We start from the raw sequence: 27,586 nt of genomic DNA on the forward strand, positions 1-27,586 counted from the left end.
TCTGAAGCCATGTCACCCTGATGACTCGGGTGGAGTTCTTGCCCCCCAGCCCTCCATCCCTACCCCAGAAATCTATCATGTAACTCCTGCTGCTAGCGAACGCCCTTTCTCTCCCATCCTCGTGCTATACTTTCTTAGCCCCAAGGAAAAAAGGTTGTGGATACCTGTTGGATTTCATTTTGTTCAGTTTGCCCTCAGCCTGTCAATTGTGCTATCAAAGAAGCTCTCCAGGTTTGTGTCATTCCAGAATTTGATATACGTATTGGGTAGATTTCCATGGTGCTTCTGGGCAGAACAAGGACAAATTGAGGGATGGTACAAAACGCAGGTTTAACTTCAACGTAGGGAAAACTTGGAAAAATCAGAATGGTCTCAACATGGAATGGGTTTCCATGGAGGGTAGTGAATTCCTTGTCAGTGGAGATGTTCCGCGTGTGGCTGCTTTATCAAGGGGGGGGGGGGGGTGGAGTCCCGTGGATCTCGACCCTCCTGTCACATTAGAATCATCTGGGGAGTTGTTTAAAGCTCCCTGTGCTTGCCCCTTTCCCTCGTTTAGTCTTCTTTAATTGGTTCCACATGGGAGCAGACATCAGATTTAAAGCTTAAAACTCCCCAGGTGATTCCAATGTGCCCCCAGAACTGAGAGAGTCTACTGTAGAAAAAAAATTAAAGTTAAGAAAGTTGGGTCTGACAACCTAAAACTCTTCCTTTCATCTTGGAAATGATATTATTTTAACTTCCTATTTGGTATCGAGTCGGTGCTTAGGTGCTTTTGGACGCTGACCTCCTTTTCCTCCCCATGTTTTCTTTCAACTAAGCTCTCCCCCGTGTCCACCCAGAACATCTTTGTGGAAGACAGTTGGTTGCCTCTCCTGTGACCCCTCTTCCTCTTGGGTGCTGGTGTGTTTTGCTCCCTTTGAGATCAGTTGCCTTAAAGTGCTCTGTTGCCCTCACACACTGGAAATCACAGCACTTTCTCCAGAGGGACAGTTTTCTGTAGAACTGGCCATTTTAAATAGTAGCACAAGATTGAAGAAAACACATTTAAATGTGGAAAGGCCATTGACAGTAGCCGTAAGTGTAAATTTTCTGTTTTTGGGCCCATATGTTGAACTGGTTTAAAAAGCCCCAGATTCTTGTTTACTTAGTTGGAAAACACATTAAGGAATGATTACAGGGGCCTCCATTTAGGGGCGCTTGTTAATTATCTGCTTCCTGCAGAGAAAAGATGAGGTTGGGTGGAGGAAGGGCATAAAGGCAGAGAGAGAGAGAGAGAGAGGAATCAACTGCAGGACCCCAGCCTGTAATAGAGGTAATGACCTGAAGTCCCCTCATCACAGAGTCTACATCCTGTTTTTCTGTCGAGTGAACTTATCTTGAAATCTGAGATGCCCCTTCCCCTTTGTCCTTTTCAGACTGGCTGTCTGCTCTTTCCTTCTTTTTAGCTGCCTTGAGAGCACTGGACACAGTGCCATTCTATAGAGTTAATTCTTATGTCTCTTGCTTCCTTTCAAGAAAAAGATCAGGGCTTGACATTATGACAGGTCTCCTCAAAGACCTGTGAGAGGGTAAAGTTCTTTAAAATATAATCATTTGCTTCTAGGCGAATAGCAGCAATTCTTGTTCCCAAACTTTAACCTTCCAACCATTAAATGTTAAATGTAAATAAGATAAACCTTTATAGTGCCTTAAATACCTTCCTTTAAAAAATTTCTTTCTCAGATAAATTTTCCCACCTAGTTTCATGGATTTCTTTCCTTAACCTGACAGTTGGCCATATTTACTCCTTCCTAAATTCTTTTTTTTTAATTGAAGTATAGTTGATTTACAATGTTGTGTTAGTTTCCGGTGTACAGCACAGTGATTCAGCTCTCTATTTTTTCAGATTCTTTTCCCTTATAGGTTATTACAAAATATTGAGTATAGCTCCCTGTGCTGTACAGTAGGTACTTGTTGGTTATCTATTTTTTAAAATTTTTGTTTATTTTTAAAAATTAATTTATTTATTTATTTTTGGCTGCATTGGGTCTTCGTTGCTGCGCCCAGGCTTTCTCTAGTTGCGGCGAGCGGGGGCTACTCTTCGTTGCAGTGCATGGGCTTCTCGTTGCAGTGGCTTCTCTTGCTGCAGAGCACGGGCTCTAGGCGCGCAGGCTTCAGTAGTTGAGGCACGCGGGGTCAGTAGTTGTGGCTCGCAGGCTCTAGAGCGCAGGCTCAGTAGTTGTGGCGCACGGGTTTTGTTGCTCCGCAGCATGTGGGCTCTTCCCGTACCAGGGCTCGAACCCGTGTCCCCTGCATTGGCAGGCGGATTCCTAACCACTGTGCCACCAGGGAAGCCCCTACCTATTTTATATATAGTCGTGTGTACATGTTAATCCCAGACTCCTAATTTATCGCCCCCATCCCCTTTGGTAACCATAAGTTTGCTTTCTATGTCTGTGGGTCTATTTCTATTTTATAAATAAGTTCATTTGTATCTTTTTTTTTTAGACGGCACATATAAGTGATATCATATGGTATTTGTCTTTCCCTCTCTGGCTTGCTTCACTTAGTATGATAATCTCTAGGTCCATCCATGTGGCTGCAAATGGCATTATTTCATTCTTCTTTATGGCTGAGTAATATTCCATTGTACATTGTATATATGTATCACATTTCTTTATCCATTCATCTGTCTATGGACATTTAGGTTGCTTCACTCTTTCCTAAATTCTTAAAATGGGGTGCATGGGAGTATAGTTTTTAAGCCACAAAGAAAATTTTGTTTGTCTGTTACCTCACTGATAAGCGCTTCTGTTTTTTGCTGGGTCGGCTTTATTGAGCTAAGGCTGAAATGCAATGCTCTCCACTCAGCCATCGCATTGCCCTTCTGGAACCGAAGTTACTACGTCACCCTTGGCTGGAACTCTGGATTCAGAGGAGAATCTGAAGGATGGTAACAGGGGCTTTGTAGTTATGGAATTATACCCTTTCCTTGAGCGAATAGAGAAAAGCACAAGCTTGTGTTTATGTTGGTCATTTTTAACTCATATCCTTTTGGGGGGGGACATTAAAATGCTGCTCATGAAACACAGAAGTGCTAGGCTTCAACTGTGTGCCTTCAGCACAGTTGGCTGACATGCAGTGCCCAGCAGGCTTCTAGAGCAGCGGTCCCGACCATTTTGTCACCAGGGACTGGTTTCGTGGAAGACAATTTTTCTACGGACCGGTGGCGGGGGGTTGGGGGGAATGGTTCAGGCAGTAATGTGAGCGATGGGGAGCGGCAGATGAAGCTTTGCTCGCTCGCTGCTCACCTCCTGCTGTGTGGCCTGTTCCTAGCAGGCTGCGGACCAGTTGGGGACCCCTATTCTAGAGAACAAACCAGGATGATGGGGTTGAGGAGTTTCACTTTTGGCTTAGCTTTGTTTGACATCCAAAGATTTCATTTTAGAAGTTTGGTGCCCCAAAGGTCTAGAGATGGATAAGTGTTTATGGCTCCAGGAAGCTCTCAGCGGTTCTGAACTCCCTTATGAATCATTTGTGTGACTGTAAGAACTAGGCTTAAAGAACTTCCTAGACAAGAGTCAGTACCCCTTGGCCTGGTGGAGGCTGATGATGTTGGCATGACCATGTGACAGATGCACCACCTCCTTAAAGCTTTTGGGAGCCTTTCCTCAGTGGAAGGTGCTCTTACCCTGGAGAAATGGGGACTATTAAATTAGGAGGAATTGTGGTGTCTTGGCCCAGCATCCAGTAAGAGGTCCTCAGAGCAGCACAGCTACCCCACCTCTGGGTCCTAGCTACCTGGAACTTTTGGTTAACTTAAAAAAAATCACCAAACAAAATCACACACACAAATTAGCTCATGCTGAATGGGTGGCAGCTAGCAGGAATCATGTTAGCAGATATGATGGAAATGAGTTTTATTAATTATATAATTTTGAACTATCTGAATTCAGCTAGTTACACCAGACCCATTTGATGAATCAAGAGATCATGAGTATGAATAATGCCTTGGTATACACTTGCCTTATTTCTGAGTAAAGTTCCATGTTTATATGATAATCATTGATCTTCTCTCGCTACCATTATCAACAGTTCAAGCAGTCTTCCCAATTATGTTTTTATTTTCTTGTGACCTACTTCTGAAAAAATGTAGATTCCTTTGATCTAGACTATGATGGTCTTGGACCTGCTCTGCCTGAGTTCCTTTTTTTTTTTTGTCCTTCTGCTGCTGTGCTCTCTATCACGGAGGGGCTGACCCACGAAGGCTGTGGTTTACCAAAGTCTTGTGTTTGCTAGCTTCTCACTGACTTTAGCCAGTGGAGGCACTGGTGAGATCCCCAAGGGAGGTTGGGAGAAGCCAGGGTATTTTCCCTCCTCCCTCTGCCTTGGGCTGATGCTCTGGCAGCAGGTGAATTTATCACGTGGCTCCAGCTCCCACTGTACAGGCTCTGCGTGCGTCAGGCTTTGTTGGCTGATGGACTGTCCTGAGTTCCAGCAGTACCACCTCTTCTCTTTGTTCTCCACCCTAAAGGTGGTATTGGCATCCTGTTGTTGCTAATATCTGGGTTATGGCATCATCACCTGTTCGACTCTCAGCTTCTCCATCACCTGTGTTACCCATTCTGTGCCTTCAATCCCCTCTGTTTTAAATACTTGCAGTGGTACATAATCAACCTCCTCGTTTTGTAAAGAGGAATTTGAAGTCCAGAGAGATAAAAGTGTGCTTCCTAAGGCTATCTGGAAGTCAAACTTCTAGCATTTCAAGCACTGACAATGCGGTTAAGAATCCAGAAGAAAACAGTAATTTCTTTGATGTGAGTAGCTATCTGAAAATGCTTACACTAATGCCCAAACATCAGCCCCCCAAGCAGACACTCATTAAGCCTATTATTTCTGTTTTTTGCAAACAATTATTCAAGTTGTTGTCACTAAAATTCTCCTGGAAACTGGTGCTCATATTTGCCTGGTGACAGCATTGCTCCCAGGCTGTTGTTTCATTGACTAGAGCTCTCATAGCCTGGAATGGTGGTGAATGTATCTCCCCAGGCACCTAATTTACTGTTAACTAGAGACTCAGCCAGTGGAATCTGAGTTGATAATTTATAGAAGCACAGAGAACTGAAACCCCCAAACACAGGACTAAATAAATTAGTGGTTTCATTTTCCTGACACAATGAGAAGCCAGAAATGGGGAGTTGCCGGCAGTAATCCCAGCTTAACGATGTCGGGGCTGAGACCTTCACTGTGGTGGTGGCCATGCAGGTCTACTGCTTAGATCTTCCTTCAAGGAAGAATTTGCCGTCTTGAGAGACTCCAAATGCAACGCTTTCAGGATCTGCCTCAGCTTTTGATGCAGGGCCACACTTTTCCCAGGCAGCCCCCAAGTAATGACTGAGCATAGCAGAAGACACTGGGGCATGGCCATGCTCTCTGATATAGGATTCATCAAATGGACAGTCTCTGCTCTGGAGGTTCCTGTTGGCTTTGCTGAAATTTTGTGAGATTTGCATCTTAATTCAAGGCTCCTCTTGTTCAATCCTGCCTTCTTCCCCCTTTCCTCTCATAAGCGTGGTCAGATTTTCAAATCAGAAAATCTGAAGGCCTTTGTGGCCCAATCCCCTACCCCCCTCCAATACCACTTTTGATCTTTACCCTCCCAATAATGCCAGAGTTGCACTCCTAACTCTGATTCAGTGTCTGCTTCCTGGAGGTCCTGACAGCACTTCTCTTGGCCCTTCCCTACTATTTTTTTTAAGTTAAATATAGCTGATGTATAATATTATATGTTACAGCTGTACATGTAGTGATTCACAATTTTTAAGGGTTATACTCCATTTATAGTTATTATGATATATTGGCTATATTCCCTATGTTGTATCCTTGTAGCTTATTTTATTTTTTCATTAAAAAGAATTTTTTAAAATAAATTTATTTTATTTTAAAATAAGTTGGGTCTTTGTTGCATTGGGTCTTTGTTGCTGCACACGGGCTTTCTCTAGTTGTGGTGAGCAGGGGCTACTCCTTGCTGTGGTGCACGGACTTCTCATTGCAGTGGCTTCTCTTGTTGCAGAGCATGGGCTCTAGGCACGCAGGCTTCAGTAGTTGTGGCACGCGGGCTCAGTAGTTGTGGCTCGCAGCCTCTAGAGTGCAGACTCAGTAGTTGTGGTGCACAGGCTTAGTTGCTCCGCGGCCTGTGGGATCTTCCCGGACCAGGGCTTGAACACATGTCCCCTGAATTGGCAGGTGGATTCTTAACCACTGCACCACCAGGGAAGTCCCAAAATTTTTAAAAAATTTTATATTGGAGTATAGTTGATTTACAATGTTGTGTTAGTTTCAGGTGTACAGCAAAGTGATTCAGTTATACGTCTACATGTATCTATTCTTTTTCAGATTCTTTTCCCATTTAGGTTATTGCAGAATATTGAGTAGAGTTCCAGATACAGTAGGTCCTTGTTGATTATTTTATATACAGTAGTGTGTATATGTTAACCTCAACCTCCTAATTTATCCCTCCCCCTCCTTTCCCCTTTGGTAACCATAAGTTTGTTTTCAAAGTCTATGAGTCTGTTTCTGTTTTGTAAATAAGTTCATTTGTATCATTTCTTTTAGATTCCACATATAAGTGATATCTTATGATATTTGTCTTCCTCTGTCTGACTTACTTCACTTAGTATGATTATCTCTAGGTCCTTGTAGCTTACTTTATGCATAACAGTTTGTACCTCTTTGTCCCCTACCCCTATATTGCCCCTCCCCCTTCCCTTTCCCCAGTGGTAACCACTAGTTTGTTCTCTGTATCTGTGAATCTGTTGCTTTTTTGTTATATTCACTAGGTCGTTGTATTTTTTAGGTTCCACATATAAGTGATATCGTACAGTATTGTCTTTCTCTGTCTGACTTATTTCACTTAGCAGAACATGGATCCAGATCCATCCATGTTGTTGCAAATGGCCCTTCCCTTCTATTTACTCGAGGCTGTAGAATGGTGCTCCCACCGGCAGCATCTCAGCACTGTGCCCATGCTTCAGCAGAATGCAGCACTACCAACTGATTCCGTTTTTCTTTTAGGAAATTTTACTGTTTTCATTTCTTAGGCCAGAACTGTGTTGTATAACTATAGCAACCACAAGGGAGGTGGGGAAATGATTTTTGTTTTAGCTGAACGTATCACAGTCCCAACAAAATTGAATTCTGCTACTGAGAAAGAAGAAAAGAATAGGTATTTTGTAGGCAACAAGGAGTTTTTGGCCCACTTTATTTTCATATCTGGAAAACCTTTTTTTAAAATTGAAACATAATTGATGTATGCTATTATGTTAGTTTCAGGTTACTACATAATAATTTGACATTTGCATACATTATAAAATGATCACCATAACTCTAGTAGCCATCTGTACATGTACAAACTTTTTACAATATTACTAACCATATTCCTTATGCTGTATATTATATTCCTGTGGCTTATATATTATATATTATATAACTGGAGGTTTGTACCTCTTATCTTCTACACCTACTTCACCTCCCCACCCCTCCTTCTGGCAACCACCTGTTTGTTCTCTGTGTGTATGATTCTGTTTTCATTTTGTTTTGTTTGTTTTTGTTTTTTAGGTTCCACATATAAGTGAGATCAGGTGGTATTTGTCTTCCTCTTTCTAACTTATTTCACTTAATATAATACCTTCTAGGTCCATCCATGCTGTTGCAAATGACAAGATTTAATTTTTTTATGGCTGAGGAATATTCCATTATAATTTTGTAATATTCCACATCTTCTTTATACATTTGTCTATGTCTATCTTAGGTTGCTTCCATACCTTGGCTATTTTAAATAATGCTGCAAGAAACATTGGAGTGCATATATCTTTTCAAATCAGTGTTTTTGTTTTCTTTGGATAAATACCCAGAAGTGGAATTGCTGGATTGTATGGTAGTTCTATTTTTAATTTCTTTAGGAACCTCCATACTGTTTACCATAGTGGCTGCACCAATTTACAGTCCCACCAATGAGGCATGAGGATTCCCTTTCCATATCCTTGCCATTACATGTTATTTGTTATCTTTTTGATGATAGCCATTCTGGCAGGTATGAGGTGGTATTGCATTGTGGTTTTGATTTGCATTTCCCTGATGATAAGTGGTGTTGAGCATCTTTTCATGTGTCTGTCGGCCATCTGTTTCTCTCCTTTGGGAAAATGTCTATTCAGGTGCTCTGCCCATTTTTTTAATTGGGTTATTTGTTTTTTTGATGTTGAGTTGCATGAGTTCTCTATATATTTTGGATATTAACCCCTTGTCAGATATATTGTTTGCAAATATATTTTCCTATTCAGTAGGCTGCCTTTTTGTTTTGTTGATAGTTTTCTTTGCTGTGCAAAAGCTTTTTAGTTTGATGTAGTCCCGTTTGTTTTATATTTATTTTTGTCTTTGTTTCCCTTGCCTTTGGAGACATAACCAAACAATTATTGATAAGATCAGTGTCAAAGAGCATATTGTCTGTGTTTTCTTCTGGGAGTTTTATGGTTTCAGGTCTTACACATAAGGCATTAACCCATTTTGAGGTTATTTTTGTATATGGTGTGAGAGAGTAGTCCAGTTTAATTCTTGTTGCATGCAGTTGTCCAGCTTTTCCAACACCATTTATTTAAGAGGCTATCTTTTCCCATCATATTTTCTTGGCTTCTTTATTGTAGAATAATTGTTCATATAAATGTAGGTTCATTTCTGGACTCTCCATTCAGTTCCATTGATGTATGTGTCTGTTTTTGTGGCAGTACTATACTGTTTTGATTACTATAGTTTTGTAGTATGGCTTGGAATAAGGGAGCATGATACCTCCGGTTTTGTTCTTCTTTCTCAAGATTGTTTTGGCTATTTAAGGTCTTTTGTGCTTGCATACAAACTTTAGAATTATTTGTACTAGTTCTGTGAAAAATATCACTGGTATTTTGATAGATATTGCATTGAATCTGTAGATTGCCTTGGGGAGTATGGTCAGTTTAACAATGTTCATTCTTCCAGTCTATAAGCATGGTATATTTTTCCATTTGTTCGTGTTGTCTTCAGTTTCTTTCATCAATGTCTTACAGTTTTCCAAGTACAAGTCTTTTACCTCTTTGGTTAGATTTATTCCTATGTATTTATTCTTTTGATGCAATTGTAAATGGGATTGTTTTCTTAATTTCTCTTTTTGATAGTTCATTGTTGGTGTATAGAAACACAACAGATTTCTGTATATTAATTTTGTATCCTGCAACTTTACTGAATTTATTTATTAGTTCTGATTTTTTTCGGTGGCATCTTTACGATCTTCTATATATAGTATTATGTCATCTGCAAACAGTGATAGTTTTACTTCTTTCTTTCCAATTTGGATTCCTTTTATTTCTTTTTCTTGTCTGATTTCTGTAGCTAGTGCTTCCAATACTATGCGGAATAAAAGTGGTGAGAGTGGGCATCCTTGTCTTGTTCCTGATCTTAGAGGAAATGGTTTTAGCTTTTCGCTGTTGAGTATGATGTTGGCTGTAGGTTTGTGATATTTGGCCTTTATTATATTGAGGATATTCCCTCTCTACCTACTTTCTGGAGAGTTTTTACCCTAAGTGGATGTTGAATTCTATCAAAAGCCTTTTCTACATCTATTGAGATAATTATATAGTTTTTGTTCTTCAGTTTGTTAATGTGGTGTTCACCTTATTGATTTGTGGATATGGATCCATCCTTGAATCCCTGGAATAAATCCCACTTGATCATGGTGGATGATCCTTTTAATGTATTGTTGAATTTGGTTTGCTAATATTTTGTTCAGGATTTTTGCTTATATGTTCATCAGTGATATTGGCTTGCAATTTTGTTTTTTTGTGGTGTCTTTGGTACCTCGTTTTGGTATCAGGGTAATGCTGGCCTCACAATGAGTACCTTCCTCTGCAATTTTGAGGAATAGTTTGAGAAGGATAAGCATTAACTCTTCTCTAAATGTTTGGTAGAATTCTCCTGTGAAGCCGTCTATTCCTGGACTGTTCTTTGTTTGGAGTTTTGTTTGTTTGTTTATTACTGATTCAATTTTATTCCTGGTAATTGGTCTGTTCATATTTTTTATTTCTTCCTGCTTCAGTCTTGGAGGAATGTGTGTTTCTAGGAATTTATCCATTTCTTCTAGGGTGTTCATATTTTTAGCATATAATTGTTTGTAGTAATCTCTTATGATCCTTTGTATTTTGGTGATGTTTGTTGTAACTTTTCTTTCCTTTCTGATTTTAGTCACTTGGGCCCTATCTTTTTTTCTTGGTTAATCTAGCTAAAGATTTATCAATTTTGTTCATCTTGTCAAAGCAGCTCTTAGTTTCATTGATCTTTTGGTTTTTTAGTCTCTATATTTCATTTATTTCTGCTCTGAGCTTTATGATCTTTTTCCTTCTATTAATTTTGGGTTTTGTTTTTTTCTTTTTTTATTCCTTTAGGTAAAGTTAGGTTGTTTATTTGAGATTTTTCTTGTTTACTGAGGTAGGCTTATATTGCTATAAACTTCCCTCTTTAAACTGCTTTTGTTGTGTCCCATAGAGTTTGGATCATTGTTTCCATTTTCATTTGCCTCCAGGTATTTTTTGATTGCCTCTTTGATTTCTTCAGTCACCCATTGGTTGTTTAGTAGCCTATTGCTTAGCCTCCACATGTTCGTGTTTTTTTGTAGTTTTTTTTTGTAGTTGAGTTCTAGTCTCATAGCATTGTGGTCAGAAAAGATGCTTGATATGATTTCAATATTCTTAAACTTGTTGAGAGTTGTTTTATGCCTAGCATGTGATCTATCCTGGAGAATGTTCCACGTGAACTTGAAAAGATTGTGTATTCTCCTGCTTTTGCATGAAGTGTTCTATAGATATCTATTAACTCCATGAGGTCTAATGTGTCATTTAAAGTGAGTGTTTCTTTATTGATTTTTCTGTCTGGATGATCTGTCCATTGATGTATGTGGGATGTTAAAGTCCCCTACTATTATTGTGTTATTGTTGATTTCTCCCTTTATGTCTGCTAATATTTGCCTTATATATTGAGGCGCTCCTATTTTGGGTGCATATATATTTACAATTGTTATATCTTCTTCTTGGATTGATCGATGATCATTTTGTAGTGTCCTTCTTTGTCTCTTGTAACAGTCTTTATTTTATTTATTTAATTTTATTTTTAAAATTTTTATTTTATATTGGAGTATAGTTGATTAACAATGTTGTGTTAGTTTCAGGTGTACAGCAAAGTGATTCAGTTATACATATACATGTATCTATTCTTTTTCAAATTCTTTTCCCAATTAGATTGTTATAGAATATTAAGCAGAGTTCCCTGTGCTATACAGTAGGTCCTTGTTGGTTATCCATTTTAAATATAGCAGTGTGTACATGTCAATCCCAAACTCCCTAACTATCCCTCCTGCCACTCTTCCCCCCCTGGTAACCATAAGTTCATTCTCTAAGTATGTGAATCTCTTTCTGTTTTGTAAATAAGTTCATTTGTATCATTTTTTAAGATTTCACGTATAAGCAATATCATATGATATTTCTCTTTCTCTGTCTGACTTACTTCACTCAGTATGACAATCTCTAGGCCCATCCATGTTGCTGCAAGTGACATTATTTTATTCTTTTTAATGGCTGAGTAATATTCCATTGTATATATGTACCACATCTTTTTTATCCATTCTTCTGTCGATGGACATTTAGGTTGCTTCCATGTCTTGACTATTGTAAACAGCACTGCAATGAACATTGTATCCTTTTGAACCATGTTTTTCTCCAGGTATATGCCCAGGAGTGGGATTGCAGGATCACATGGTAGCTCTCTTTTTAGTTTCTTAAGGAACCTCCAAACTGTTCTCCATAGTGGCTGCACCAATTTACATTCCCACCAACAGGTTCCCTTCTCTCCACACCCTGTTCAGCATTTATTGTTTGTGGATTTTTAACAGTCTTTATTTTAAAGTCTATTTTGTCAGATTTAAGTATTGTATTTTGGCTTTCTTTTAATTTCCATTTACGTGTAATATCTTTTTCCATCCCCACACTTTTATTCTGTGTGTCATTAGATCTGAAGTGAGTCCCTTGTAGGCAGCATATATACGGGTCTTGTTTTGTTTAATCCATTCAGGTACCTTATGTCTTTTGACTAGAACATCTAGTCCATTTATATTTTAAGTAAGTATTGATAGGTATGTACTTTTTGCCATTTTGTTAATTGTTTTGGGGTTGTTTTTGTAGTTCTTTTTTTTTTCTTCTTTTGCTGCCTTCCCTTGTGATTTGATGGCTACCTTTATATTGTGTTTGGACTCCTTTTTCTCTATTTTTGTATCTATTTTTGTATCTGTTACAGGTTTTTGTTTGTGGTGACCATATATATATGTGTTTATTTTAAGTTGGTGATCTCTTAAGGTTGAATGCATTCTTACAACACTGCATTTTTACTCACCCGCTGTTGCCCTGTGCATGCTTAATGTTTTTGACATCATATTTTACATCTTTTTATGTATCCCTTAATTACTTATTGTGGATAAAGATGATTTTTACTACTTTTGTCTTCAGCCTTCCTACTAGCTTTATAAGTAATTGATCTCCTACCTTTACTGTATGTTTGCCTTTACCAATGGAATTTTTCCTTTTATAATTTTTATATTTCTAATTCTGGTCTTTTCTGCTTAGAGAAGTCCCTTTGACATTTCTTGTAAGGTGGGTTTAGTGGTGCTGAGCTCTTTTAGCTTCTGCTTGTCTGTAAAACTCTTTATCTTTCCTTTATATCCGAATGACAGCTTTGACAGGTAGAGTTTTCTTGGTTGTGATTTTTCCTTCATCACTTTTTCTTTAATAATTTTTTTTTTTTTTTTTTTGGCTGCGACGTGTGGCTTGTGGGATCTTAGTTCCCCGACCAGGGATTGAACCCAGGCTCTCGGCAGCGGGAGCATGGAGTCCTAGCCACTGAACTGCCAAGGAACTCCCTCCTCTCATCACTTTTAATATACCATGCCACTCCCTTCTGGCCTGCAAAGTTTCTGCTGAAAAGTCAGCTGATAGTCTTATGGGAGTTCCCTTGTGTGTAACTAGCTGCTTTCCTCTTGCTGCTTTTAAGACTCTCTCTTTATCTTTAATTTTTGCCATTTATTTTTTTTTTTTTTTTTTTTTAAAACACATTTTTTAAATATTTATTTATTTATTTATTTTTGGCTGTGTTGGGTCTTCGTTTCTGTGCGAGGGCTTTCTCTAATTGTGGCGAGCGGGGGCCACTCTTCATTGCGGTGCGCAGGCCTCTCACTGTCGCGGCCTCTCTTGCTGCAGAGCACAGGCTCCAGATGCGCAGGCTCAGTAGTTGTGGCTCACGGGCCTAGTTGCTCCGCGGCATGTGGGATCTTCCCAGACCAGGGCTCGAACCCGTGTCCCCTGCATTGGCAGGCAGATTCTCAACCACTGCGCCACCAGGGAAGCCCCATTTTTGCCATTTAAATTACAGTGTATCTTGGTGTGGACCTCTTTGGGTTAATCCTGTTTGGGACTCCCTGTGCTTCCTGGAACTGGATGTCTGTTTCCTTCTCTCAGCTTAGGAAAGTTTTCAGCTATTATTTCTTCAGATAAAGTCTCTGTTCCTTTCTCTCTCCTACCTCTAGGACCCTTATAATGTGAATGTTCCTACTCTTGATGTTGTCCCAGAGGTGTCTTAAAGTATCCTCATTTAAAAATGTCTCTTTTCTGTTCACCTTCAGTGATTTCCACTACTCTGTCCTCCAATTCACTGAGCTGTTCCTCTGTATCATCTGATCTACTGTTGATTCCTTCTAGTGTATTTTTATTTCAGTTATTGTGTTCTTTAGCTCTGTTTGGTTCTTCTTCATATTTTCTTTTTGTTAAATTTATCACTGTGTTTCTCTATTCTTTACCTGAGTTCATGAAGCATCTTTATGATCATTACCTTGAACGTTTTATTGGGTAGACTGCTTATCTCCACTTCATTTAGTTCTTTTTCTGATGTTTGTCTTGTTTATTCATTTGGAATATATTTCTTTGTCTCCTCATTTTGCCTAATTCTCTGTTTATTTCTATGTATTCAGTAGATTGGTTATGCTTCCCAATCTTGGAGAAGTGGCCATATTAGAGACATCCTATGGGGCCTAGCAGCACGTTCCCCTCTGGTCTTCAGAGATATATGCTTTAGGGGTACCCTTATGTGGGCTGTGTGGGCCCTTCTTTATGGTGGGGCTGACTATTGTGGGTGTGCTAGTAGACGGGGTTTGACCACCACCCGCCCCCAGCCAGGTTGGCTGCCAGGCTCACCTTGTGCAGCAGATGCTGACCTGCTGGTGGGTGGGGATAGGTCTCAGCATGGCTGGCTGTGTGGCCTTGTGGGTCCTGGGGCCAGTGTTGGCTCTCTGATGGTCAGGGCTGGGTCCCTTGTAGGCTGGCTGTGGGGCCGAGGAGGGTCGGGGCTGGTGCCAGCCCACTGGCACTGGGTGGGCCGGTAAGCCCCTGGTGCTAATAAGCTAGCAGGAGGACTCCAAAGTGGTGCTTACCAGTACCAGTGTCCTCATGGTGGAATGAGCTCCCCAAAATGGCTGCCACCAGTGTTTATGTCCCCAGGGGGAGTCCCACTAGCCTCTTGCCTCTTTGGGAGGCTCTCCAAGATCAGCAAGTGGGTCTGACCCAAATTCCTTTCAAATGACTGCTTCTGCACAGGGATTTAGAGTATGTGAAATTTTGCATGTGCCCTTTAAGCTATTTACCAGAGCCCTCTGGCTCTCCCATATACAAGTTCTGCTGGCCTGCAAAGCCAGGTGTTCTGGGAGCTCATCTTCCCAGTGCAGGAACCCCTGGCTGGGGAGCCCCATGTGGGGTTTGGAACTCTTGCTCCTTGGAGAGAACCTCTGTAGTTGTGGTTATCCTTCCAGTTGTGGGTCACTTACCCCAGGGGTATGGCTCCTGAGTTTACTACATCTCCACTCCTCCTACCCATCTCATTGTGATTTTTTTTTTTAACTTATTTATTTTTGGCTGCATTGGGTCTTCATTGCTGCGTGCGGGCTTTCTCTACTTGCAGTGAGTGGGGGCTACTCTTTGTTGTGGTGCGCGGGCTTCTCATTGCGGTGGCTTCTCTTGTTGCAGAGCACAGGCTCTAGGCACACGGGCTTCAGTAGTTGTGGCATGTGGGCTTCAGTAGTTGTGGCTCACAGGCTGTAGAGCACAGTCTCAGTAGTTGTGGCTCACGGGCTTAGTTGCTCTGCCGCATGTGGGATCTTCCCGGACCAGGGATCGAACCTGTGTCCCCTGCATTGGCAGGCGGATTCTTAACCACTGCACCACCAGGGAAGTCCTCATTGTGATTCTTTATATTTTTAGTTGGGAAATCTTTTCTGCTAGTCTTCAGGTCATTCTCATCAATAGCGTCTCTGTAAATAGTCGTAGTATTGGTGTGCCCATGGGAGGAAGTGAGCTCAGGGTGAGCTCACCTCTTCCTACTCCATCATCTTAGCTACACCTCCTCATTTCTGGAAAATCTTGAGTTTATGAAAGCAAAATGTCTGTTGATAACATAGATGGTAGTCAGGCGTGAGGAAGAGACGGCTGACCATTGGCTCTTTGGTATAGTTTGGGGAAAGGTTTTTGCCACTGGAAAGCAGAGGAAAGAAAGATGATGAGTCTCCATTAGTCAGTTCATGGTTATGATAGGAATCCCTTGGTCTAAGCTAGTGTCCTTCTGTAACACGTAAGGAAACTGAGGCCTAGTGAGAGTAAGCCTTCTTACTTGAAGTATTTATTGAGCACCTACGAGTATATATTGTAAATGCTTGGGATTCATTAATGAGCAAAACAGGTGCTAAGGCCCCACCAGCAGGGGCAGGATGGGTGTTGGAAGCCAGGTGTCTTAAATGCCCATTGCTGTATTGCTCAGGGCCAAAAGGACCGTAGCTTTAAGGTTATTTAAAATTCATGTAATGTAACTATTATGACTGGAATCCATCAGAGGTTTGCCTGGTTGCTTTGAGAGGTATTGGGAGATTCTGAAACAATCCTTTTGCCTTGTGAATCTGATTGACCTCCAGGCCATTGATAATATCTGCTGACTACCTCCCATATCCCAACCCGCAATCTTGTCTTGTCTTTTTCTCCTCTCAGGTTTTTTCTACCCTGTAAAGGGGAGGGAGCCAGAGCTGACAAATTAAGTCTCATTTCTCCTTTCAAACAATACTTGAAAGGGAAATAACCCATTTGGTAGGTAGGTAGGTATCTTTAGGAATTTGCCTTAAGTTGACAGGTTACTTTTGAACAAAACGTGAAAAAAGGGATTGAGAACTATTTTGAACAACCATATCTAAATGTTCATAACAAAGAGTTTGTCACATTCTTTTTGGAGAAAGATATCTTTTCTAATGATGCTACCATTATTTAAAACACTTTGGAATTCTTCCTATCTTACTGGTTTCAGAACCACTTCATAAGTTACACAAGAAGGTTGGTGTCATTACTTCATAGGAAGATTCCAGTTGATCAAAAGACCATTTACCTTATTTTCCAGATCTGGCTCTGAATGTCTTTGTCTATTCTCCAAATCAAATCTACCCATAAATGATGAAAAGTTGTCACCACTGAGTCTATGTCATAAACTAAAGGGAAATTTAAAAGAGGTGTTCAGAAATATTTTGAATAAAGGCGATATTGTTGGAGTAAAATTACAGACTCCCGAGGTGTCTAGTTGGAAAAGGTATACCCTTTATTTTGTCAGGTATTGAATCACCTACTCTATGAGCAGTCCAAATATATATTCAGGTAATCTGCCCTATTCAAATCTAAGTGAGTATTTTTTAAAATTGAAAAAATTTTAACTATTATTTTTATTGACTGAAAGATTCTTTAAATTCTACTATGCTTTACAATTTTCAAAAGTTTCATACACAAGATTTCATATAATCCCATAATAATCCCATATTTAATCCCCTACCCCTATAATGCCCCTCCCCCTCACTCTCCCCACTGGCAACCACCAGTCTGTTCTCTACATCTGCTAGTCTGCCTGCTTTTTGTTTTATTCACAGTTTGTTGCATGTTTTAGATTCCACACATAAGTGTGGAAATCTTTACTTAACTTTGTTCCATTAACATTTCTCATTTTTTAATGAAACACCTGTTAATGTCCTTCAGAACATTAGTTTGAGAGACATACCATTAAACTGATTATTTCTATCACAGATTGAAGGGGCTGTTCTAGAATTTGATGAAGTTAAGAAATGTTATACAGTTAAACATGTCCATTCCCAGCTCGTAAAAATATTCCAGAGAAGCTAATTCTAATGCTAGAATCAGAATCTGGCAAGGATGAAATGATGTAGAAGTTGGCAAGAGGTTATGCTATGGTAATTAAAAGGTTTTTCCATGTTAAGCACAGATCATTTTCAGAAAACGCTGAGAAGTATTTGTTTTGAATTCCAAGGAAAATTAAAGAAAATGTAATTACAATATACTCAAAATGTACTTCAATTTTGAATAATCTCTCTAGGGATATTATATAAATGTAGTATTTGATCTTTTGCTTCAAGATAATATTTATGGCTGCTGTGAAAAGAGAGAGAGATTTACAGTAATGATATCAGTGTTATTTTACATTAAATACACTAATGCCAAATTGGTTATTACCAGAGTCAAATTAGCATACCAGGAGCAGATGGAATGGAAACTTCTGGAAATGAAGACTAAAAACAGCCATGGGAGCTGGCCCTCCCTTCTGGAGTTTCTGTACAGCATCATTCCTCCTTGGAATCCCGACTCCTCCGCAGTCCCACCATGCTGTTCTCCCTGTCTATGTGGATTGACATATTGTCCAAAGCTTAAGTTTTATCACAGTTACCACCTCCTCCATGGAGTCTTTTCTGATCTTCTCCAGGGGCCTGTTACTGCACTGGGGAGTTTTGTATTTCTGTTTGTCTTATGACATTTCATTCTGCCTTGGTTATGGTATATGTTAATCTTGTCAAGACCATTTCATGCAACCCACACGCCACCTTGAAATCCTTGTTTGCATCTCTTATATTTAGCCAACACACAGCTAGTGTCCAGTATTTATGAAATGAATAGTGAAAAAAAAAAAACCCCAAACACCCAGCTACTTCCTATAAGTACTCTCATAGCGAGAGCAACTGGTAAAAACAAAATGGGCATCTGAGGACAGTCCCCTCATTGTTCTGTGTTGGCATTAGCATTAATGGTCTCCCCAGGACACCAGTTTGTACTCCAGGAAGAACTTAAAGTCTGTAATTTCATCATTGTGTCTCTAAGAGTCAGTTCTAATTTAACCAGCAGAATATTTCTCAGTATTTCTGTGGCAGGGACTGTTTTTTTTTTCTTTTTTTTAGTGTGTTATTACCTTAAGATGTGTAAATTCTTGGCAGCTGTCTGGATTAAATAAATAAACAGAAACAAAGGATGATATGAAATAAGAACATTTAAAAGGTCCATTACCTCTTGACTTTGAGCAATTGCCTAATTACCTCAAGTTCAAAGCTAATTTATGGAATCCCACGTAATAATGACTTACATTTGTCTAGCGATAGGAGGTTTCTAAGGTGCTTTCATCTGTGGCATTCATTCAATCAATCAACTAGTCAGTCAATTAACAAATCAATCCTTCAACAGACATTTCTTTAGAGCTTATTACATAACAAACATTGGCAAGCATGGTTTGGGGATTTCTAAAATAAATAAGACAAAGGTACTGCCCTGTAAAAGTCTTCAGTCTGGTGAGGGTAGACAGAAATATAGACAAATAAATGAGGGAATTCCCTGCTGGTCCAGTGGTTAGGACTCCGTGCTTCCACCGCAGGGGGCCCAGGTTCCATCCCTGGTCGGGGAACTAAGATCCCCACAAGGCGCACGGCCAAAAAAAAAAAAAAAAGCAAGTAAATGACGGAAACGTGATCGAAGCTTGTGTACACCTCAGTGGTGGAGGCAAAGGTGGCGAGTGGGCCATTCTCATTAAGGGAGGGGGAAAGTGGACAGGAGAGCATTCATAGAGGAGCAGTCATTAAGTGAAGTCTTATCTGATTCTTAGTAGTGTCACTATTATACATGGTTTACAGCTGAGAACCTGACTTGGGCGTGAAGCATCTTCTCTGAGGTGACCCTGCTCTTAAGATTTCAGAAGCAGCTTGCATCCCACTGCACAGCGTCTCTCCTGCACCCCCTGAGATTCCTGGAGTGTGACTCTCGTGTTCTAGTAGTGATGAGAAAGGGAAGGTAAAGCCAGAGAGCCGGAAAATCTCTGGCTTTATGCCAGAGAGGGTTATGTTTATGCAAAATGAGCTTGGTTCCCAGAGTAAGAAGAAAAACAACTTGATTGAAAATGTTATTCATCCATAAAGAAAGGGAGAAAGCCAAACCCAAAGGCAGGGTTTAGAGCTGGAAACAATGGCTTTGTTAAGATTTACAGGCCTGTGGGATTTCTCAGTTGCATAGGGTATTAAGGAAAGTTGTTTGAAAAATATTCAAATTACGTTGACATCGTTTTCCCTAGGCAATATGGAAACTCACTTTTTGGTGGTTGGGCCTCTATTAACATAAAACTTCGGAGGAAATGAGGTTTAAAAGGATGACCCACTTCTTCTGCTGTCACCACCCACACACTCCAATTTAATTTCTTCCTTATTCTGTTCACTAAAAGTCACTAGTTTCTTTCATGGGATGGATGCTTCTCTCTAGTCGTACTTCTGGTGTGTGGGGCCACCTTTCACTAGGTTGGTGGCATGTTGATTTGTATCAAGTGCCTTAAGACGCCCACATTCATTTAAGACCACAATGGCAAGAGTAACTTAACATTGGCACATATTTTCTTTTCTCTCTGAAGGAGAGCTTAATAGCGGATGTTAGAATGTAACATCATACAGAGGTTTCTAATATGAGCCAGAACTGCCCAGATACTGTGATTGAAGGGGATTTGGTCTTTTTCTTTGCCTTTGTACTTCATGTCATCACATAAGAGTTAGGAGCTGGAGTGATACATTTTATAAATTATTAAATTGTAAATTTAATAATTAGGGAAGCAGGTATTTTAACTTACCTGAAAACAAAGTTCCATTACTCCAGTGGACTAGGTGTCCCCTTATGTTTATAGTAATTTACAGGTTAGAAGATGTTTCAAATACTCTCTTTTGGCCCTCACAAGAACTCCAAGGGGAGGCATATGAAATCTTTTTAACTGCAAATTTTTTTTTTAACTCATGAGGAAACTGAGACCCAGACTGGTTAAGGCTAGGCTTTAGCTAATAATAATGCTTTTTGGTGTATCTTCTGGACTAGTGTTGCTTAGTTCTGTTAAAAGATAAACTGAGGCATATTCAAATTTTAAGAGTTTATTTCAGCAAAAATTGATTTGAATCAAGCAGCACCAGATGGGAGATGGTTAAGATGCTCCCCATACAGGAGCTGGGAGAAAGACTTTTGTAGAGAAGATGCAGGGGAAGCAAAGCGAGGGAATTATCCGATTGGCTGAAGCAGTTGCATTATTTGGAAAAGCTGAGTTGGCTGTCTGCGATTGGTTGTCCTTAGGTTTCACTTTCTTAACCTTGAGGCATTACAGACTTAGGTTTTGGTTGGCTTATGTAGGCTGCTAATGTATTAGAGCCACCTCAGTCAAATGGTCTCCTTGTTTAATTGATTTAACCGTTCTTCATATTATATTGCTTCTTTGCAGAGAAATTGTCTCATGGACACACACGGTGCCTCTAGTCCTGACCTTCTATTTCTCAAACGTGTGTGATTAGTTGCAAGGGAACCTTCGTGAGAAAATGCATGATTCTTTACCAGCCCATCCCACTTACAAGAAAAGTAGTACAAATCATATATCCCAGTGGTACAGTAGTTTGAATTACTTTAATATACAAAGAGCAGCACATAATTAAATTCTAAGAATCAAGAATCGTATTTCTTTTACTGGGAACACCTGCGTCAGAAGAGATTTAGTCTGGATGAATACAGCCCACTAGGGATCCTCATTACAACACTGTGTGCAGATTAAATTGTAGAGAAATAACAGAAGGAGGTGATATTACCAATGTCAACCCATTTTCTCAGGCCACGCTAGCCTGGAGTTTTAAAAGGGGTCACAGCAATGGTAATAACCCATATTTTTAGCTTTTTATCTCTTTGGCTATTACAAATCTCCATGTCCTCCCCACCCAGCCCCAGCGGAGTCCCAGGGGTTGTCTCCTACATGTGCTCCAGTTCTGCCCGCCTCCTGTGGGTTCCATGATGCGTTTCCTTCCTCCCCTGCTTCAGCCCCCGTGGTGGTAGGCTGGTTGCCCTCATAGGGGACACAGATTTTGCTCTCAGTTGGCAGCCTTCCCGGGTACCGTTCTTGCCTCTGCCTCTGATTTCTTTCTTGGAGTTCTTGATGTGAGCCAGGCAGAAGCGGGACATGCAGTCTTCTCCCTTTTGGGATGTGCGTGGATTTCATAGCAGGGCAGCACTGTTAGTATGCCTTCTCTTTATTTTTAGATGGACAGCCTTCTCTTTTTAGCACTGAGTCCATGAGGGTAGGTAGGCCATGGACAGAGTGGGGGAACATTAAAACTATATTAAGACCATCACCTTGTCCTCCCCTTGGTTCCTCATGAAAATACTTATTAGTGTTTTCTGGCAAACACTAATACCTATTAGCTGCCAGAGGAGCCCAGAATTTCAGCACAAAATAGAGCCTAGACTCAAGCTTAGGGGACCCCAAATATCAATATTTGTGTTCACCCTGGGGCTGATTTTTTTCGCCTTCTATTTTTCTGTGCTCTCTTTCTTGTACTCTTGGCTTCTGTTTCTTTGGTTACTTGAAAAAATTTTTTAAATCTTAGTTATTGAAGTGAAAACTGCTTTGAAAGGGAGAACGCCCTAGGTGAGATCTATCTCCCTGATTGAAGGGAAAGAAATGAAGGAGATCCACTGAAATAAAGTGAGTATTTCCAATCAGAAGGGGAATATTCTACGTCCCTCAGTGGTGAGTGACACCAAATCAGCTGGAAAGGGCTCTCATTCCTAGAGCTAAGGAATAAGGAATCTAGAGCTCACTGATACTGTACATACAAAACAAAACAAATCTAAACTGCGATATAAAAGCAGCGTTTAAAATTAACCAAGGGAGGCAGAGCTTCCTGGATTTGGATTTGTGGGTGGCAAGTATCTAGGTGCACTGCCCCTATTTTACTGTCCAGAGTGAGGTAATAGTCCCTGCTCTGAATTGGGATTTTTGGGGGGAGACATTCTCTCCCTTTACATTCCCAGCATCTTCCTAAACCATCCTGAGTCCTCGTCTTTTCTTTATTCTCACTTTATTAGAACCTCAAAGAGGATCAGAGGTCACCTGACAATTTGAACTCTGTTTGTAGGAAGGTGTTTCTCAATCAAGACAACACTTAAAAGGCAGCATGACCTGGGGAAAAGAATGTAGTCATCTGGGTATCAGGAGACCTGGAATTTTCTTTTCTGATAACTGTGCCACCTTACCAGGGAAGCTCCCTTCTCTACCTCTCATCCCTGCTCTCCCCCTCTGCCTCTGTGGGTCTGTTTCTTTGTAAACAGGTTTTATCTACGTGATCCCTCCTTCTCTAAAGTTCTGAGTATATAATTTTGAAAAGCTCCTCCCACCCAAGGAGTTTCTTCAGACCCCAAGGAAAAGTCTCTAGTTGGGAGGGGAGATGTTTTCCCCTACATTTATTGAGCACCTCGTATGTAACAGGTGCAAGTCACCATTCAAAGCGTCCTTTATGTGTGTCATTTAATCCTTAATGATGATGGTAACACACACTTATATAGCACTTCCTCTGTGCCAGACTCTGTTCTAATTAGTTTACATACATTCACCCATTTAAATCCTCATCATGAAGTGTATGAAGTTGGTATTATTATGATCTTCCTTTTGTAGGTGACCACTGAACCTTAAAGGAGAAACAAACATAGTGCCCTAGGGCCTAAGGCTGACCTCAATATTCATAAACCAGGACAGGACAATCATCTTCTCTTGACAGATGAGGAAGATGGGGTTCTAACAGGCTAAGGAAAACTGCCCACAGTCACAGAACAAGTAAGTAGCACACTTGGAAATCAAACTCACATCTAATTTGTTCCAGAGCCCACATTCTTTCCATTTTGCTGCTTTTCCTCCCAGAGACGTTTTTGCTTTGTCATAAACCGCAGAGCAGAGCATGGCACTTTTAATGAAGGAAGAGTTTGCCAAATGAAAAGCAGATTAATGAGATATTTGGGATGCTTTGCAGTAAATAAATCTCTTTCAGAATTCTCATCTTCTCCCACTCCCATCATTAAAGCCATAACAGTAACAATTACCTCAGCCTGGTTGAGGCCGTGTGGGAGTGTCTGTTGCCCTGGGAAGACACTGGGGACCCACAAAACTTTCCTTGAGCTGACTGAGCCATAGGTCAGAAATTGGATATATCAGAGTTTGGCTTTCCCTATCAGAGCCTCGTCTTGCCCCTCCTGTTTCTGGCTGTGTCTTGAAACGCGGTTACTTGAGGAGAGAAATAGAGCTTAAAATCGGGTCAACATTAAGAATATTAGAAATGTCAACGTCAACCTGTTTTCCGAGACTTAGAGCACCATTTGAACACGATTGCCCGAGACTTGAGTAGAGTCTATCTTTTTGCTTTTTTATAATAGGTAATCTTAGCTATTCCCTGGGAATTAAAAAATATCCCTTTGAAACTGAGAGGCCAGAGCAGAAATGTAATTATTTCTATGTGATATACAACTGAATTTAAAGCCAAATGCTCACATTTCTATTCAAGAGGAATGTGTGTCTACTTACGCTGGTGTTGAGGGTCTGGGGGATGTGAAGACAAGCAAGTCCCAGGCCCTTTCTCTAAGAGCTAGGTATCTACTAAGGGAAATGGGGTGTAAGCTGTAATAATCTGTGCTGCGAGGGGAAACATACCATGTACTGCCCATCTGCCACAGACCAGGCATTGTGTCAAGTACTTTATACAAGGACATGGCAAGATGGGTGTATTAGCCCCATTTCTAGGTGAGGAAAGCAAGACTCAGAATAAGTTGTCCTGGGCCAACAGCACTTTATGAATATGGCTGATTCAGACTCAGGTGGCTCTAATGACAGACCTGCACTCTTTGCCCTAGGATTTACTGTTAATTAGGCAGGATCCATTTAATGGTTTAACGTATTAGGTATCCTTCATGGGATTTAAAGATTCACGAAATTAGCTCACCAAGTTGTGTAACGTTTTGAGATGACAATTTTTGACCTGGGGTATTTTGAGGAGTCTTGGGCAAATCAAATAATTTTCAGCTTTTTCAAAGGAATGTACAAAACAGAAAACTTTACCCATTTCTTGTGCTTTTATGTTGGTGGGGTGAGGCTTATGGATGGTCTTTGGTTGAGGGATAGAAGAGGTCTGGATAACCCAGACAGCTACATTACTTGGTAAGAAATAGTGGTTTTGAAGTATGACTTGGCTACTTTAAAGTGGCTGTATCAGCCCCGTAGCAGTTAGCAGTTGGATGCGGCTACCAAAAAGCCAGTCTTAAGAGTAGTATCTCTGGTGGGGGAGGTAAGAACCCCACTCTACTTCGCCTTGGTCAGACCTTAGCTGGAATACTGTGTTAAGTTCTGGGGAATGTAGACTAAGATAAATATAAAGCAACTAGGACACATGCAGGAGAAAGTTTGGATCACAGTGGGGAAATGAAATCTGGACGTTTGGGGAAATAGGGCTGTGCAGCTGAAGAAAAGGCTTGAAGGGCTGAGATAACAGTCTTCAAACATTAGAAGGATTGTCTTATGGAAGAGGAATGTTGATTTTTTTTTCTCTGTGGCCCTAAAAGATGCAACCGGAAGCAACAGGCTCTGGGGAAGTGGATTTGTCCTTACAAGGAAGAATTTTTTGTTATATCTGCCTAAATATGTTTTATCTGCCTAAACATGTTGAGATTTTTTTTGTTGTTTTAGAAAGTGGTGGATTCCCAGTCCCTGAAGGTCCTAGGACATGTGCCAAGTAATTACTTGGTGGAGCCATGGCAGAGGAAATTCAAAGGTACCACGGATTGGATTTCACAAGCATCAAAGTCCTTCCCAACCCTGAGCATCTCAGTACCTGTGGACTGTCCTTCCGGGCTTTGCCTCCACCTTTGTCACTAGGGTTGGGGTATGTTTTGGGGAGATGGATAGATGGATGGGTGACGGGGAATAGGAAGAATGTACAATGGCAAAGCAGTTACTTGGTCCATTCAAATTTGGTCTGCCATTTAAAAATTTTGCCTTTCCTATGTACTCATTTGCTTGCCTTAAACTCTGGGCACCTGGAGGCCTTTGCTGTAACTGTGATCCTCAACATAGTACCCCATCTCATGCAATTGGGTTCTTATAAATGTTATTTGACAATGATTTTTATCAGGTATCAAGTATTGTCAGGCTCCAATAGTAAGCGAATCTAACTTTGCTGTATGTACAAACTGTAGGTTTGTAAAGCTTGTGGCTGCCTCCCCTCTCAGGGGAAAGACAGAACCTGAATTCTTTTCCAAAATTTCAGTGAGATGGAAATTTCGGGGCACCCAAGAGATGGAGAACCAGTCAACGGGCTTCACACTTAAAAGTAGCCTTAAAAATTACCTATATGCTAGTTGCACTACTCCCAGCTCCCTGTCAGGTAGCAATCTTCAACTGTTTTGCAAGATCTCTAGCTCTTTTTATCCAATTCAGGACTGAAAGTGATTGACAGAAGGTTTTTGCTCATAGTCTACAGCTGAACTCTTGTGTCAACAGTAAATATTCCAGCAGAAGGAGTGGGGGTTTGATCATTTTACTGCTTTCTGCAGGGCAGACTCTGTGAGCTCATGGCAACATCTAATCTTCAGTGACCCCAGTTGTCACACCCAGGAGTCGGTTTCTCTCTAATCCTTTTCAGAGCTATGAACAGCAGGGAAACATGATTTATAGACCAAGAGGCATTTTAATCATGGGATTTGTGAGCATTTCATATTCCCTTCCTCATGATGGATACACTGCCCATCCTTTGGAAGAGACACTAAGATGTCGGTCAGATCCTGTTAACCTCATTTACTTCCATGAATTCATGTCAAGTGTATTAGGTTCATGCAGGAGATTTTCAAAACCCTACCAAATGGGTTTAGAGGAAGATGGGGCTAACTTCAGATTACTTCTTTAGGCCAGAGGTTTTCCTAGGCACCAGTAATCATCTGATTCTGCTTTCTAAGGCTGCTTGCTTTACTTACAATTCATACGTAGAAGCTAAGTCCCTGATGGAAAGGTGTTCTTTACAGTTGTGGGTTTTACCTCAATCTCTGGGCTCCTTTAAAAATAAACTTCGAATATTCTTCTCAACCCTAGTTATTTGAACTCTCTGAGTCTCAGCTCAGTTTATTAACATTCTTAATTTGCAGTGGATCTGTATGTCTTATGTCCTTAATACATTGCTTCACACAGGGACACCAGCTCAGGAAGATTTCGTCTGTTGCAAATTTATGAGGAAGTTGAATATTTATTTTTGGTACTTTTTCACCACCTCCCCAACATCTACCTCCTGACCAGATACCATTTCTTCTTTTTCCTGTCTCTACATTTCCAATCCCATTCAAAAATGGCCCAATCCTCAGCCTGTTTTCCCCTAGTCCTTGCTAAAACAATGGCTGATGATGGTTTAAATTAAGGCACCACTTCTCATGAGGTTCCTTGTATTTTAATAAAAATCTTTGAAGGGTAAATATTCAAAGTACTGCTTCTCTATGGTTAAATTTTAGGCAGTGTAAAAAACAGTTTTAGATGGAGATGAAGGGAGTTGGGTGGATTACACAGGACATGGGATGAACAGGGCTGTCACTTTTGTTCAGTCACATGAACATGGTGACAGGCAAGCATAAATGCAGAGATGGCATTTCTATGCTGGTGTGGGGAAAAAGAAGAGAGGCCACTGGTCAGGACATTGTTTGGCCTAGGGAGGAAGAAGATCGAGTACTTTGGCAATTTATTTAAGCTTTTGTTTTTTTGCGGGATAGGGGAGCAAGTAGGGGAGCTCATACTTGAAGCCGAATCCGGCATCTGTACCCTAACACCGAATTAAATCTCAAGACAGAGTTTTGGGTGAAGTAGAAAAGAATAGCTTTATTGCTTTGCCAGGCAAAGGGGGCTAGAGCAGGCAATTGCCCTCAAAACTCTGTGTCCCTGACCCGGAGAGGGTTGTGAGGAGTTTTATAGTAATCGGTCAAAGAGGAGGGCGTGATCAGCTCATGGACATTCCTCTGATTGGTTGGTGGTGAGGTAAGTGGGAGTCAGCATCATCAACCTTACGGTTCCAACTGGTTCTGGGGTTTGTGTGTTTGTGGGTAGCAGTTAACTTCTCCCCTCTGGTGGGGCTTTCAGTATCTGCAAAACAGCTCAAAGATATTGTTATGTGTATCCCTTGAGGGGGAACCAGGACCCTGCCCCAAGGCTGCAGTATTGTTTCTTTTGACTATTCCTCCCTTGTCTGCATCCCCTCCCTTCCCTAATCAGCAACTATTTGAACCTTCTCGTTGGAACTCAGGGAAGGTCATGGAGGCTGAATGAAGCCTATTTC

The 27,586-nt window shown here is 40.7% G+C and overlaps 1 long non-coding RNA gene across 2 annotated transcripts in view; it reads left to right on the forward strand.

Annotated features, from left to right (window-relative positions):
- The window catches only part of LOC103009456 (uncharacterized), a 64,405-nt gene that overhangs the window by 29,935 nt on the left and 6,884 nt on the right, over window positions 1-27,586 (forward strand). The window contains exons 4-5 of one of the 2 annotated variants that reach the window (XR_009006772.1): window positions 22,909-23,067; window positions 24,964-25,159. This is a non-coding gene — a long non-coding RNA (uncharacterized LOC103009456). The remainder of the gene's footprint in view (window positions 1-22,908; window positions 23,068-24,963; window positions 25,160-27,586) is intronic. The other variant, XR_009006773.1, reaches the window with a different exon arrangement.

The sequence above is a fragment of the Balaenoptera acutorostrata genome, chromosome 2, assembly GCF_949987535.1.
Source record: "Balaenoptera acutorostrata chromosome 2, mBalAcu1.1, whole genome shotgun sequence".
Taxonomy (NCBI): Eukaryota; Metazoa; Chordata; class Mammalia; order Artiodactyla; family Balaenopteridae; genus Balaenoptera; species Balaenoptera acutorostrata.